This window comes from Egretta garzetta, unplaced genomic scaffold (assembly GCF_000687185.1).
Source record: "Egretta garzetta isolate BGI_Z169 unplaced genomic scaffold, ASM68718v1 scaffold166, whole genome shotgun sequence".
Lineage (NCBI taxonomy): Eukaryota > Metazoa > Chordata > Aves > Pelecaniformes > Ardeidae > Egretta > Egretta garzetta.
The window spans coordinates 3,196,705-3,207,139 of record NW_009260133.1 but is presented as its reverse complement, the minus strand read 5'-3'; the positions used below and the strand labels follow the sequence as shown (position 1 = coordinate 3,207,139).

General features: G+C 44.8%; 1 long non-coding RNA gene across 1 annotated transcript in view; it reads right to left on the bottom strand.

The window, feature by feature from the left end:
* The window catches only part of LOC118452555, a 14,096-nt gene extending 10,559 nt beyond the window's left edge, over nucleotides 1-3,537 (bottom strand). The window contains exons 1-2 of the long non-coding RNA XR_004842366.1: nucleotides 3,511-3,537; nucleotides 3,148-3,149 (exon numbers count right to left, since the gene is read on the bottom strand). This is a non-coding gene — a long non-coding RNA (uncharacterized LOC118452555). The remainder of the gene's footprint in view (nucleotides 1-3,147; nucleotides 3,150-3,510) is intronic.
* Between the last annotated feature and the right edge of the window lie 6,898 nt (nucleotides 3,538-10,435).

Here is a 10,435-nt window from a genome sequence, read left to right as displayed (position 1 = left end):
TTTCCCTCCCTTTCCCTCCACCTGAAATGACTCACTCCTGGCACCTGAGGATGGTTAGTGTCTTTTATATACATAACACTTGGTGGTTATAATTCATGTGGATTTGTCAATTATTATTTACTTGATTATGGAGGGGCTTACAGATGTTGTTATTGATGCCAGCTCTAATAAGGGGTTATTCAGCTGGCATATGTTTTGGGAGAGTAGTCCTTTATGAGGATATACAGACATCAGAAACCAACAAGAGACCATCGTGCCTGCCTCTTCCTTGCAGCTATTGGGAACTTGCTGTAAGAGGGAGCCTAATTTTCTGATTCATTCACATCTGCAACCTCTGTGTGTTGGTTTGGGCTGGATGACTTGTGTTGGGTGCAGGACTTCATCTGTTCTGGCAACCTGAAGGGAAAAACCTTTTTTTTTTAATTTTTTTTTTTTTTATTGCTAAAATTTGTATCTCGCTGGAAACTCGCACTGCTTCTGGGTGCAATTAGCATGTGTAGGGTGTTTTGGGCTCTTCTAGCTGTAAATTGGGCCTTAGCATAGAGGAGGAGTGCGTCTCCACATTAGAACTGGAGCAGAAGTTGCCTTTGGTCTGTAGGTATGAAGGCGTCACCTGAGGCGCTGGCTGTGGTAGAAGTGGGCATTGTTTTTAAAAGCAGTGGATGTCATTTCATGTCAGAGAGGGAAAACAGCAGCTCATGTTTTCCTTTTGCTGCCTCAGTATTTCTAATGCCAGTTCTGGTGAGAATCTGCACTTTCTCAGAAATTATACTATGTGTCTAGCGGAGAGGATAGTGTTGTTAAACCCCAGGTGCCCTCACTCTAGGCTGCTAAATTTTTATTTTTTTTCATTTTTGTTTGGTCATCTTGCACAGACTCGCACTTCCTTGTGTTTGTTTCTCTTCAGTATAGATGGCCCAATGCATACCTGCTTTGCCAAGCATTTTGAAAACTACAGGCAAAAGGGACGCTTCTGGCATGGCAAAGCGCTCTTGCGTATTTGGCCTATTCACTTGTACAGCTCTTAAAGGTGTGCACCTCCTGCGGTGTCTTACCCGACTAAATCTTGTGAGCTGTGTTTCCAGGTAGGAGTAGCCAACTGCTGCTGCTGGGGTCCATGCCACAACTCTGATGAGAAAAGGTGTGTAGTGGAGTTTTGGGGGAGGAAGCCTTATCTAGAGCTGCAGTGACTGCACTCCAATGGCAAGGAAGTAGAAAAGTCCCTCTAAACACGTTTTTTAAATTATTTTTTTTTTTCACTCAGCATCATTAAATGGGTTTACATATGCACCCACTAGTGCAGAAAATAAGCCCAGTCTACAGAGCTTTAGTTAAGAGTCTTTCAAGCCTCTGGGGGCTCTGGGGCAGAGCTCAAGCTGTCTCTTGCACATTTGGGATGCAAAACCATTTGATTGCATCTGAAATGAAAGTGACTTGTTGAGTTCTTGGCTTTTATTATCACTGTGTTTAGTGACTGTAGACCTCTGCTTCCCAGTGACCTTGTGTCCCAGCGACTAAGCCTTCGTAATGTTGATGATCTATTAATCTTAATATTTATCCTCAAAATACATAAGAGGGAATTATGATGTTGGCATAAGAAAGGAAAATAAATAGGTAAGGGAAGCTAGTGTTTATTTTTTCAACATTTGCATTCTGTGTATGACTTCACAAAGTGTTATTTTAACATGAATTCATCTTTTCTAATGCTCTGGTACCCCACTGATTTGTTCTTAAAATACTTCTTTCTGCACAGCAAGCTTAGTGCTTCACAGACCACCCAGAACAATTGTACTTGAACTGCAAGCCCCATTTAGTGATTGGGCCTTCTTAAAGTTTTAAATAATATTTTGTCTTCCTTGACTTTTTTTTTAATTGAAGCTTATATTTTATATGTGAAATTTTTGAGGATTAAGAAAGGGAGTGGCCGTTCTCTTCCTATTTGCTAAACCCACAGGGGGTGTTTAGCCTGATCTCACCTGAGCTCGTGTTTGTCTGACAGAGCTTACTCTAATGTCAGGGAGGCATAGATTGCACCTGTGCGAATAATAGATATATTTGCTCATGCTAAGAGATTGATTAGTGTGCATCCATCGGTGGCTGGCAGTCTGTGTTTTCAGTCTTGCTGGGCAGTTTCCACCTGTGGGTTGTTTCTGCAGCAAAACTCTTCTGTTGCTTTGAATTCTCTTTTAAACTCTCTCCAGCTTTGGTTTCAAAGGAGTGTAAATTCAGTTTTGAAGTATGTAATACTGGAATAAGGTGCCATGCCTGCATCTCAAGGAAGTAGAGGTGAGGTGCAATAGGCAGTGAAATGCAGCCGGACCAAGACAAACCTGGAGCGGGAGCCCACCGTGCCGGAGACCCTTTGCTCAGCAGCCAGGTGTCCTTGGCACAGCTCTTCCACCTGGGCTTGGCCAGAGATACAGAAGCTTTTGGGATGCTTGGGGAAGATACTGTAGGAGAAATACCAGAGTTTCCCTTGTCATTTTGGCGACAGCTACCCAGCAGAGTGGTAGCAGGTTCACCATCCCCTGGAAAAGCGGGGTGGGAGGGAGGGGGGAGGGAAGGCAAACCAAATGAACCAGAATGGCCCAGGCAAAACAAATGAACCGGAATGGCCCACAGGGAGTTACATGATGCGGTGCACAGCCCTGCACCTGAGGGGATGCACTAGAGACCACGTGTATGGGAGAAGGCTGCTTAAACTGGCACTGCAAACGTATCTGTCAAAATACAAGTTGGCTGCTCGTATAGCAATTTTGCTGTCTTTAACTAGAATTACATAATTGCGCAGAGCTTCCCGATTTGTCACTAGAGAGAAATTTTCAGCTTGGAAGAAATATCTATTTAGTAGATGTGTAAATATGAGGGGTCCCTCTCCTTAGGGATATTTTGCTGTCAGGGTACACCTATGTGGATTTTTTTTTTTTTTTTAAATTTCACTCTCCATTGAGAGAGTTCTGGCCTTTCAGAGAAGTGCTCTGTGTAATACTTCAAGACATCTAGAATGCTAAAGCCTGCTTCACGTTTTCTGCCATTTACTTGCTCTCTTGATAACAGTTTAGTTGTTTACTAAACTCAGAAGTCAAGCAATAATTTGACTTGCCTCCCATGAAGCTGTTCTGCAGTCAATATTGCTTTGCAGCCAACAACTGGAACAACAGAAAATCATGTTTTCAAAGGAGAAAATTGTATTGCCAAAGCATCCTCTAATGACTTGGGGCTCAAGGTCTGTACCTGTCTGCTACAACAGCCCCCCTCACTTGTACGGTGGTTGTTAAAAGCGGCTTCACAAGTTATTGTGGAAACCCATGCTCTTGTAGGATTTCTTAAGATGTTTATCTCTCCAAATATATGATGCACCAGTGAGAAACTGTTAACAGTGGACATGAGAAAATCATCTTAGCAGTTGCCTATCGAGCCATCTTGGATCTCCACAGAGGCAGCTGGGAGATCCGAGCAGATGAAGACACTGAGCCTGTCTTCAGTAAAGGAGTTTTGGAGGTGCTGAACAAGAGACAAGGACCAACTCAAAAGCAGATCTGGGTTGCAAAGAGGGAAGGGAAAGTCCGTTCTTCGTGCTAAATAAAAGACCCTCGTGCATTGAACAGGGGAAGGTGCTGGGCTTGGTTTCCACTGTGTTTCAGCAGCTACGCCACTGATGTGTGCGCAGATCAATTTGAAACCTGACTGCTGGAGTGTGTGTTGGGTGGCTTGAGGTTGGCTTACATCAGCAGCGCTGGAGCTCAAGGTGTCACCTAGTCCAAATAAGTCTTTTTTTTGTAGCTAAAGGCTGCAGATAGCACAAATTTGAGGGCGTCACCAAGTCGGTGGTGATGAGGTGAGCTGTTGGCCAGGGCATCCTGTGCCCTGTCCCACAATGTGGAGCACAGCACTGCTTTAGTGCCTGCTTTCCAGGCAGCTGCATCTTCTCTGCTGCAGGTTGTCAGCTACAATAGAGCTAGCTCAAATATGGGCCCCCCCGCTCAGGCCTAATGCTACTGGGAGGCTAGACATGCCATGGACATTTCCAGTGTCAGGGTGCCCTGGGCCACTGTGCTCCTTCTAGGCAGCTTCTTGAGCTTGGTTCCTGGAATGGCTTTTGTAAATTGCGCTGGAAATGGCAAAAAGCTTCCAAAACCAGTTGGCGAAGAAACTCTCAGACAAGCTTGGATGTCAGAAAAGCAGGTTGCAGCTTGGTTGCCATTTGCACTGAATGTCTCTCACTGTGGGGAAAATGAGAAGAAACTATTATTTTGAAATCTCTTGTTGAGTGATGATTGATAAGAGCTGTTCATCACAGGGGAGCTAATCCAGGAGTCAACAGGTGCCTCTTCTGCTTTCTGCAGCCAGTCATGGAAAAAAATAAGAGGGAGCACAACAGGTTATTCCAATTTGACATGCAGTGCCTGGGAACAACAACCGACAAGTCCCAATTTGTGTCCAGCTGCTTAAAAACTACCACCCAGCTTGGTATTATCCTTCTGCCCTCGGGGAGCTTGTCTTGTGAAAAGAGTTATTGATGGCTGATTTCAGCATTCCTCAGGGCTGTGCTCATGGTGAAGTATCTGCCCCAAGTCCTGATTTCAACGTAAATGATCGCTCGGTCATAAATAAGAAATAGCTTTCTTTAATATAGTTCCTTTGTCTATAATCTCAATTCTTGTATAAATCACTCCTATTGAAACTTTCTGCTTGGGAAGACCGGGAGTTTGAGCGGCAAATCTTAGCAGAGATGCTGCTACAGGGTTTTAAAGTACGTAATGCAGTGCAATAAGCATTTCTGTGCCCTGAGTCGTTGCCCATTTAAATCTGATTAAAAAATCTGCATTCCATGCAACTTTCCCTGCTAAACTCCACTTTCCTCGCACTCCAAGAGCTTTGCAGAAGGGATCCTTCTCATTCTGAGGGTTCACTTTGTGCATTTTAAGTGGGGCAAAGGCTTTTGAATTGTCACAGGGGAGGTCGTGGTGGGGACTGTATGGTCCGTGGGCTGGGTTGCCCCAACATGCTGCCTGCTCGCCACAGACCCCCATCCTTGGGACCCCACGGGCTGGGGAGGGCCGAGGCTGGGTGGACCGTCCTGGCAGTCAGCTCTTTTCTGTAGACTCACTGCCTGAGACCACATCTCTTGGCAAGTGCTGCACGATAGATATCGCCTAGATATCACATGGGGATGCAATGCACCTTCCCAAGTGCAGACATTCAGTGCCATTTATCTGTCCTGGGGTAAGGAGAGCCAAACTGAGCAGAGCTGGTTTACAGCTGCTGCTCCAGTAAGGCTGGGTCTCCTGCAGCTCTCATGGTGCATCTATCAACCCTGTGCAAATGTCCCAGATGGATCAGGGCAGCTCAGATGATGCTAAATGCCTGCAGTTTGGGGTTTTGTGAAGGTAATGTGTGATAGCTGTAGCAGCCTGGTAGAAGACAGGGGCTGAGAGTCCCTGGTGATGGCAACATAGGTATTGTAAAAAGGGGGTATTGGCAGCCTTCTCTGCTTCCTGGCTAATCTGTGCTAGTTAGCTTAGTATTGGCTTCCTTTCTGCTCCTCCTTTCTCTTTCCTTTCCCGATATCTTTGATGAATAAGTCTAGAAGCAAGAGTTGGTGGACACATCCTTCTTCTGGAAAGGGATTTCATCTGAGCTATTTTCTCAAAAAGAGGCATGTTGGGTAGTTCAGTCCTCCCACAGCTCCCGGGAGCAGAGATGCACCATTGCTCTTCCCCTTCTGTGCAGGTTGTTTACATAAGTATCAGTGGATCATGACTCGAAGTATTAATCTCTGTAACCCAGAAAAGAAAACACAGTATTGCCAGCTACATGCTCGGAGTTGCATCATTATTAATCACCTGTAGCTATTACCATCTGAAAAGCAATTCTTCTGTAGTTATTCGTGGCTGCTTTGTGTCAGACAGCGTATAAACACAAACGAGAGATAATCCTGTTTTGATGAGTTGCAATCTAAATAAACAAGCTACACAAAGCATGGAAGAAAGCAAAACTGTGAAATGCCTTAGCATATACAAACCCTTAATCTCGCTGTGTCTCAGCTCCACTTCTGTAAAACGGAGTGATGGTGTTATCTTCTAACTTCAATTTAGATTGCAGCCCCACCAGAACAGGGATTAGCTTCTAATTGTTGGATTTTCATGCTTTTGTGCTTCTACTGTGCTGGTTTTGATTAGGAGCTGGGGGTACGGCTGCACCAAAAAAAAGTGCGTGTTGGGTGGAGTGGATATTTTCAGCTCAAAAAGAAAAAAAATGGAGACGCACAGAATGGCGTATGATCCTTGTGATGACAATTGCTACCTCTCATTGCCTCATTTGGTCTACATGGTCAAACATGTCCTGCTGCCTTGAACTGTGCTTATGCAAAAAATGTGAGATGGAAGTTACAAATGCTATTTATGCTATAATAAAATTCAAGGCTCTTCTTAAGTTTTAGGAGAACTAAAGAAAGAGAAGCCTTCGGGAGTTTTCTGCTGTTGTTTTGTTGTTTTTTTTTTTTAAAAAATGCATTAAAATCGCTTATGTATAGAACTGGTCCTTGTGCCTGGTACATTCTATATTTTAATAAAGGCCTTTTTACAGGAACAAGTGACCCTACTATTTTTTTTTTGCAAAGAACGAAAACATCTGGGTGCATGAATCTCTGTTCGAATTTTTCACAAAATAAAGCTAATCCTATTCCTTTCCCCACTGCAGCTGATTCTGAATTGAGATATATAGTGCACTTCTAAATGTTCAGCTGACTTCTATGCACAAGTGGAATCTGTAATAAAAACTTCAGTAAGCTGCCTTTGCCAATGTTTGAAAACTAAGGAACTCGTAAATAATAAAATCATGTGGTAGCCTTGGCAGGATGGTATTCAAACAGCCCATGCTCTTTTGCTAAGCGTGAATTCAATGTGTCATCAGTCAGTAGGGAAAAAAATGCACTGATCCTAGATGTACGAGTGCTTGCAGAAGGGGAGGCTGGGCTGTAGATGCAGCCTAGAGCGCAAGATGTGGAAGCAGCTCTAGCTCTTGAGCACCCCGTGCTCCCTGCAGTGTTTTGGGGGGATCTCCGACTGCAGGATGGAACTGCTGGGAGCAGGCAGGAGGCAATTCCCTTCCCTCAGTCAACCCCAGCAGTGAGTCCTTTGCTTTGAACTTTTAGAGCCTTGTCTGCTTGCTCTGTCTCCTCAGCACGCAGGATCTAGCAGAGAGGGACGAGTAGCTGAACAATGCAATATTCCCTCGTGCAAAGCTCCCTGGACTCGATGGGAATTTTGCCAGTGCAAGACTGGATCCCACTAATGGAAAAGACTTACTTGGGGGAAGGACTAGATCAATGCACTATTGTTCCCTATGCTATATTTAAACACATGTATTTCATGGAAACTTAAAAATTAAACTTGTATGCCACATGTCTCCGTAGCCCCCACGAATAATTGGAGCTATTCATTTACTGCACTGGCGTAAAGCGCCCGTTGTTCAGAATGGGGCAGTGGCTTCCCTCTCTCATCCTCAGCAATGGTGATGAGAGAATAATTGTGGTGGCAGCAGACAAAGGTACTTATTTTTGTGGAGATGACTGGCCAGGCTGGGGGTAAACTGAGCTTTGCTTATTCCTTCCCCACCTGGGTTCCTGGTCTGACTTGAGTTTTAATTTATTTTGTTGGTTTAAATTTGTAATAAAGATGTGGATTAATTTCACGTGCCTGGTGATCATTAAAGGACAGCTGCTCTTTGCGAATTCCCTTTAGCAGATAAATGTGTCTTTGTTATTTTTGTATTTGTTTTCCCCCATTGGTTTTGTATTTATCAGTTTTTCTAATTAAAACAACAACAACAGATGAATGGATGCTATTTCTGAAAAGAAAAAGACCACTGCCCCCAATACAGACAGTCAGTGTCATTTTGCTGACGGGATGCTTTGCTTTTAAGAAAATCTGGCATTTGAGCTTTTCCTTGGCTTTTGAGAGGAGCCAAATGCATAATTCACTCGGCCTCTGTACGCTACTTTTGAATTCTGCTGGGGCTCCATTTGCAAGAGAATAGCGGGAAGGATGTACAGTGCTTACTTCTTTCTTGAGCTTGTGACACAGAAAGAAGGGGTGTTGGTTTGATTAACTACAGGCCGCTGAAGAGGCAGATGAGAAGTGGCAAAATGTAAAAAGTGGCAAAATGTAAATGAACTCTCTCCCAGCGACTTTCATTGTTTGCCACTGCTTGTGTATAATGGCCCATGACACCGAAAATGCAGTTTCACAAACACTGGTATTGTGTAAGCTTCCATCGGTGGACTCTGAGGGCATACCTAGGATTTTGGAGACTCCTCTTTAGGAATGGAGAAATCCCCCCCCCCCCGCTTGAGCATACAAATGAATGTGATGGCTGTCTGTAAGGTGATAACCAGTGGCGCTGCTTTAGGCGTTAAATAGTGTGGGACACCTGCAGTGGATGCCTGTACACACTGTTTTGCAGGAGCAGGTTTTGAAACCTGAGCTGTGGAGTGTGATCTTACTGTGGCTTAGTGTTAAAAGCCTTGTTTTTCTTGCCTTGAGACTCATTCCCTTGCAGCTGTAAGGCTCTCACTAGTGTAAACAGCTATCCCTGAATGCTATCTGTGTCTGACTTAAGGAAGGTTTGAGCTTCTTTTCCCCAATTCCCAGGCTGACAAAGATTGGAGGATGGTGAAGGTGTATGGCAGAACCACTTGGATGAGGCAAAAACATCCCTTGCTCAGGCATGTGATCGGATGGAGGCTGTTGGAGGGAGAATCGCCATGATTCAAACTCTTGGGAAGGTGGTTGTGAAGAGGGAGAAATGGATGAGATACCCACAGGCCACAGATTCCCAGGAGAGGGAACTAGAAAAATTGGCTTCTCAGTGTCCTCGTAAGGGTGCCAAAAGTGAAGTGGCACAGAGACCATGGAGTAGGGAGCTGTGTTAAATGCTCTTCAAAATAAAAAACAAAACAAACAAACAAAAAAACCCCAAACCCAACCAACCCCAAAACCAAAAGGCAGAGAAGAAACATAGAGGTACAACAGATATTCTATCTCTTGTCTTACTTTGCAGTGAGGTGGTTTGTTTGAATTTTAAAAAATATAAAGGCTACATAGCTCTCCCCCCCCACCCCACCCCCCACCCAGTTCATCCTGTAATATTACCAGGGATGGTATTCTTCTGCATTTCTCTCCTAGATGTTTTCCAAGTTCCTTGCAAATATTAAATCTGTTATTTTCCCTACCGGTCCACCAGCAAAGAAAATCAACTTCACTTCTCTTAGCATAGGTTTGACCATAAATACTTCCTTGCAGTTTAGTGATGGCAAACAATCCAGTAGCATGACAATAAAATCACCTCAGGTACCAGAGATAGTTGCCTGTAGTGGGTAAATGTAAAACATTGGGGAAATCTTAAGGTGTTCTATTGGTAAGGATGTGAAAATCCCAAACAAAAAAAGCTTTGACAGATGATAGATGCTGAGGTAGAATTGTTAACAAGGTCCATGTTTCTGAAAGCAACCTTTAACTGGAAGGGTAAAACTTTCTTGCGCTGTAACACCTGGTGTGGGCAGAACGACAGCTTCTGCCCAGATCTCCTGGTGGGGTCTCTTCTGCACACAAGGCTTGTGCAAGAGATCAGCAGTGTGAAACCTTACCAAGAAGGTAAACCTCAGCCTCAGCTAATTCACAACCCACCCAATTTGATTTGGTCTGCTCAGGCTGTGGCAGTGTTAGCGGTGTGAGGACTATTTGGTCTGAGAGCACCTAAGCAGAGACACCAGGCAAGCGGTGAACTTGGGATTTGCACGAGTGAAAACGGACAGCTGTCAGTCACTGAGAGGTGTGCAGCTGGTGTGACTTGAGTCATGGCACTGCTTTTCTGGTGGAATGAGACGCAGGTAGGTAGGGACGCTGCACCGTTTAAAGCTAACAGCAAGTGCTAGCGGGGAGGTGCTGGCAGGGCCAGGGGTCCCTAGCACCTCTATGAAGCCTGCAGGGCTGAATGTCCCCTTTGCAGCATCGGGTTGCAGCACTCCTGCGTCTGCTTTGGCACCTGAGCTGCACCCACTGCCAAAATGCTGTCCCAGCATCTCCCTGCCCCAAACACGTCCCCAGTGTGTGCTGGCATAGACACACCTGGAAGCCAGCTTGGGAAACTGATCCAAATGAAACCAGCTCAGCAAACACAGCCCAAATGCTTCACTTTTGCTGAGATTAGCTTCCCAGTTCTGGTTTGCTGTGTGGCCTCCTGGTTGTTTGTGCTGGTCTCAAGGTGGGGCGAGCAGTTGGACAGGGTCAGGCTGTGCGCTCCGGATCAGTATGGCCTTATACTGCCCTCGAGATGCTCACGAAACTAGACTTTAGATTTGCTAAAATGTGGTTTCCTGTTTTTTAGTGAAGTGTTCACTTTCTTTGGTATTCAGGGAAGAGTGCTAGAGGTC